The sequence below is a fragment of the Sarcophilus harrisii genome, chromosome 1 (genome assembly GCF_902635505.1).
Source record: "Sarcophilus harrisii chromosome 1, mSarHar1.11, whole genome shotgun sequence".
NCBI classification, from domain to species: domain Eukaryota; kingdom Metazoa; phylum Chordata; class Mammalia; order Dasyuromorphia; family Dasyuridae; genus Sarcophilus; species Sarcophilus harrisii.
This window is the reverse complement of record NC_045426.1, coordinates 194,601,833-194,607,398: the sequence shown is the minus strand read 5'-3', so window position 1 is coordinate 194,607,398 and position 5,566 is coordinate 194,601,833. Positions and strand designations below refer to the sequence as shown.

Here is a 5,566-nt window from a genome sequence, read left to right as displayed (position 1 = left end):
GATTACAATGTTACTTAATTGAATGTTTTGTTGCTATTGTCTGTTTAATGTATATCACATAAATTTAGCCAAAAGATGCCACTGTGAAGGGCAATTTTACAAATGATCATGCCTCTCCCCCCTTTTCCTTAGGGGGATAGATGGAATTGATTTTTTCCCCCAAGTTTGTCTCCATGCCCTGTGGCTGGCTCAGAGCATGACTTTTTTCTTGAGGTCCCTGCTTCTATTCATTTACTTGAAATCCCTGCCTCTCTCATGTTGGGAAGAGGAGAAAGAAGGCTGAAGATGCCTTACACAGAGTGATCTATATTGAAAATAGAAACATACTTGTCTTAATCAAAGGCAATGGTCCAGAGGTTAACTTATTTGCCCTTTTTCATTGCTATTTTGTGGAGGTCCATAAGTGCAGATATTAATAATATTCATTATCATATATTTCTGAGTTCCCCCAATTAGATTCTGCATACTCAAATAGCTAGTGATTCCTTCACCTTGCCCCAACTCTCCAGAACAAAGACATTTATTTAGAATGAAATTAAAAAGATCTTATCTTTATTTAAGGAAAAAAGACATTTAAAGCATTTTAATTTAAGCAAATTAAAGCAATGTTTTAAAAGAAGTTCAGGTCAAATTGATGAGGTAATGGATCGTGGCAGGAATATGGGTTGGTCTCCTAGTTCTCCAAAACACCAAGTTAGGGCGGGTTCGCAGCGAGAAACGCTACACAAAGGGCTATGATAAGAAAAGGCACTTTATTAAAGAGAGAAAGACACTAAGATGTTCTCTTAGTGGGCAATATCAGAGAATTGCAAGGAGACAATTTCTCGAGCTTACTTATATACAGAAACAAAACAATTTGGGTTTTTGCATTCGAAAGGAACATACTTGGGATGGGTTTGCATCCAAAAGGTGCATAGGTTTTACATCTGAAAGGGACCTACTTGGGATGGGTTTGCATCCAAAAAGGTGCGCATCTGAAAGGAACATTTTAATGCAGATGCTCTCCTGGGTGAGGCTGTATTGTCCTCATCAAAATGACCTGCAAAATGTAGGAAGAGACTCTTTCTCTGATCTTCACAAATACCCAGACATCTTCAAAATAGAAATTATGTTCAAGAGATAAAACAAGTTCAGCTATTTCCATTATCTAACAAGACAACAACCCAATGAAATAATGGTGGAAAAGAATAATCCCTAACTCCTAATATACTTAGTACTCTTTTCCCTGGAGTCCTCCACATTCTAGCAAGGTTGAACAAGGCAAATTATGAGCTTACAACAAAATCCAGTTTCCTCCTACCAAAAAGCCAGACTACTTTGGACAAATGGACTGGGACAGAAGCTAGTAAGTGTCTCCTCTGGACTAAAGTAAACAAGACTGGCAGCCAACTAAGGTCAGTTCTGTCCTTCCCAAAAATTGATTCAGATTGTTAGAATGTGTATTACCTAGAATGGAAAGCTGAGGTAGTTTTGAAATTTAATCTTCAAGGAAAATATGTTGAAAAGCTATAGCACTCATAAGGATCTAAATATTCCTCAAAAGGGGAGGATAGTTTCTATATTTCCCCCTTTTTTAAGAATCATTTGAATTTTGGATTGATTATGCAATTGAAACTCTGTAGCACTAGTAATTATATGATACAGGAAAAGAAGACTAAAGAACAAAAAGGAAGTTGAACTATCATATTTAGAAAATATATTTATATAGCAGTTAAGTATAGGAAATATCTTAAGATGAAATAAGACAGTAACTTGGAGTTAAACGCTACACTGATTCAAATAATAGATTAAGGAGTTTGTATTTAATTCTAAAGGAAATAGGAAGTTAAAGTTATATTCAGTTGTGATCAGTATTTTTGGAGAGTGGATTTCATATTTAGGAAATCATCAAAAGTCATTTTAAAATAAAATGATCAAATTGGGCTATACTTTTAACACAAAAACAATTTTTAAAAATGAAAACAAAGTATGATTGTTGGTTTTGAGACATTTCCTGTGTAGATTATAAATTGCATCAGAAGACAATTTCAAAAGGTTTTAAAATGTTTTGTACAATGAAGGGAAGCATCATTGGAATAAATGTATTACCATACAAATCAACTATTGTGAAGAACAAAGCAATCATTTACATGTATAAGCTTATATATGCTTATTAAAAAGCTGTCTCTTTACTTGTAAGTGCCTGATCTTTGTTAATGAACAACTGCCCCTAGAGACAAGAACCTGTGTTCCTACATCTGAATTAAAGTATTCCCTACTTTTTAAGTCACATGTGTATATATGTATACATATATATGCATATATATTAAACAAGATAGATATTTTAGGTGATGTATGATATACATGGCATAGATGTACATATATTGCTATATGGCTTCTTAGAAAATTTAAACATAAATCTATAACAATGACTTAGAAGAGAACAAAGAGTTTATTTCATTCAGTCTACTCCATGAAGGATCATCAAGTTTATAGATGGGGAAACAGGGTTAAGTGACTTGCTCATAGTCACACAAGTAGTATCTGATGCTGAATTTGAATTGAGTTCTTCTTGCCTCCATGCCAGAGCTCTATCCACTCTACCACCTACCTGTCCCAGTGAGAAATATACTGTTACTAAAACTCAGGTTTTCCGATTTCCTTTTCTATATATAGTTTCTAATTTCTTACCTCCAAATAGCCCAGACCCTTTTCTAGATGTTTCATCCTATTCTTATGTCCCTTTTTTTTCCCTTTTATAATTTACAATCTTCTAGAAAATCAAAACACTTTCTTCCCATTTTATCATCTCTAACGATTAGGGCAGAGGCAGCACAGCATAATGGATAAAATGGGCCTCGCTGTCAGGAGGACATGGGTACAAGTATCACCTCTGTCACATGATATATTACTCTAGGCAAATCACTTAACCTCTCAGCTCCCTAGGCAACTTTCTAATGCTGCAAATTACAGAACAGTGGCTGATTTGCATTTTGAGTCTCCTCACATGGAGTTGGATACACCAACTAAATTATAACTCTAAATCTTTCCATTTACTTCTCCCCACATGAAATGTTTCTCTCAAAATCAGAGGAGTATAATTCCAAAACAAAACAAAAACAAAAAAATAAACCCAAACCCTAAATTGCCAATATATTTTAAAAAACAGTACAAATCCTCAATAAAAGTCAATGCTCTAGTTCTCTCCAGGGCTTATATTTGAGGATAAAAAGGCTGCTAATAGTAATCATGCAAGAAACTTAACAAGATATTGAGTCATTCAAATCCCTTTTTCCTGTCTGCTTATTAACTTACCTAAGGAATTAAACTGTGCAATTTGTTGTTTTCAAGGGTAAAAAACAATATTCAATTGATTTTTAAAAGCTTCAAAGTAGTATATTTTAAGAGACCTGAGCCCTTAAACAAATAACACAGAGCATAATTGCCACAGATGTAATAAACAGCATAAAAAATTAATAAACTGAATTCCAGCCAGTGGCAGTTGACTGTAGGAAAGGTCTAAGTCAGTAGGTTGGGGTCGAAGAACAGCTACAGAGACTGTAGCCAGAAAACGAGATAGGAGATATTCCACCTCAAGGATGGGCAGAAGTGCCCACCCAGGGCAAATAGGCAATGATTCACACCGCCTTTCCAGTGGACTGGGAGTCTATGCAGCCCTTTAAACATGCTTTCCTCACCTTCTTCCTATTCCCAATTCTTTCTTCCCCCGGAAGATTCTGGACAGCCAGCTTTCAAGCTGTTTTCTATACATCATCAATATTGGAGCTCCTTCTGTAGTGATAAGGAGAACTCCAAGATCTTCACATTGCCTGTTATGGTCTTTGGCTCAGACTACATCTCAAGGAAGGTTATCTTCCTTGCTTACAGCAATGGCCCACTCCTAACATGGCACTTCAGCTCTATTCTTCTAAATCCCAATAAAATGAAGTTAGCAACCTACATCTAGTACATCTGCTCATCCAAACCAGTCCCACCTCATGTTCCCAATTCTCTAAGGCATTTGGCTCCGGTGCACATCCTTTTTCTCTGTGGGATGACAGCACCAAAGAGATTTCCAATTACCTCAGAATTTGGGATCCCTGGTATGAATGTAATGTGCCAGGGCTGATGGAGCTGCCTACCCATGTCTTGTGCCAGCAGACTTTGAAGCCTGTGGCTGGACCACTGAAAAGTTCCCAAGAACAGCTGCCTATGCTGATGGACATAATGCTTTATTACTACCAGTTTGCCACAAGACCAGGTCTGCTGCAAGTCTATCAGACAGAGTTGACCTTCATTAGTGGGAAGAATACAGAAATTTTTACCCATTCCCTGGAGCTGGGTCATGCTATCCATGACTATCCATGCTATCAAGGATTCTGGGTCTTATACACACATACACACACACACACACATATATATATATATATATATATATATATATATATATATATATATATAAAATAAACAGGTGGGCATTATTCATGGCTGAGAAAGCCATCTCTCTCACAATACAGATTACCTACAGTAAGAAGGCCATTACTGGGTGTAGCCTCTGGAACAATATGGAGAAAGTGTGTACCTCTGTCAAATTTAACGTCGCTTACAGGAAATTGGAGGAGCTAAATTTTAATATGGAATCTCTGACTTTGACCCTGACTGAGATGGTAAAGGACCCTGACTGAGGTGGTAAAGAAACAGAATTCTAAGCCCAAAAAGTCCAAGTAGGACTATAACTAAATCAACACATCACAGGTTAAAGTGGAAAATGTACAAATCATTGCCTTCAATAGCTGCTCCTTTGATGTTTGTCTGGATCAGGATGAGTGAAAAATCAGGTGTGAAGTTTCTCCCTGCTACAAATCTGAAAGCAACAGCCTTTGCCCACAATCCTAGAGACTTTCCTTCCTGCCACCTCAAAATTCAAATGATCTCTAGGTTCCTTGCTATGTTTGCCCATCATTGCCTTCAGTGGACCTCTGCCCTAACATATCAAAGTCAAGATTTTCTTCTGGACCCAAATTCCCAAACAGAACCTTCCCAACAGAACCAGGACTAGCAGTTGTGTTTCTTCCTATGGAGGATGGAATTCACTATCAGTCATTTTCTACTTGGGATCCTGATGTTGTTTTGGTTTTTAGTTTTGTTTTTTTTTTCCCAGCTGGAAAAGGGCAAAAATCTTTGGGAGAGACTCTCTTCAGCTCATATAAGTATGCTTCTATGGGAGGGAAAAGAGAGCTTGTGAAGATAATTAAGAGAAATATAGATTAAGACTATCTTCCTTTCGGACTATGTAGGTAAATGATTTCAGGCAAGTCAATTAGCCTCCCTCTAGGCCTTAGTTCTCTCTTCAACAAAATGCAAAATACCTTACTGCTCCTTAAAGCTAGGCCCCTGGAACATAAAATCTGGCTCTAAAATCTAAGAATTTTCTCAGGGACTGGCTGTTCTTAAGTTATGTGCTTTGGCTGATGTATATAGCCTTTAAATGGGAGTCCTCTCTTCTTTCATTCCAGACCCTAGGTTCTCTCTGGAAAGAGAATAGAGAACAAATAAGGGAGAGATTATATCCCAGAATGCTATTCAG

General features: G+C 37.0%; 1 pseudogene; it reads left to right on the top strand.

Annotated features, from left to right (window-relative positions):
* Positions 1-3,664: 3,664 nt before the first annotated feature.
* On the top strand, positions 3,665-4,967 carry LOC111718952 (annotated as a pseudogene).
* Positions 4,968-5,566: the final 599 nt, after the last annotated feature.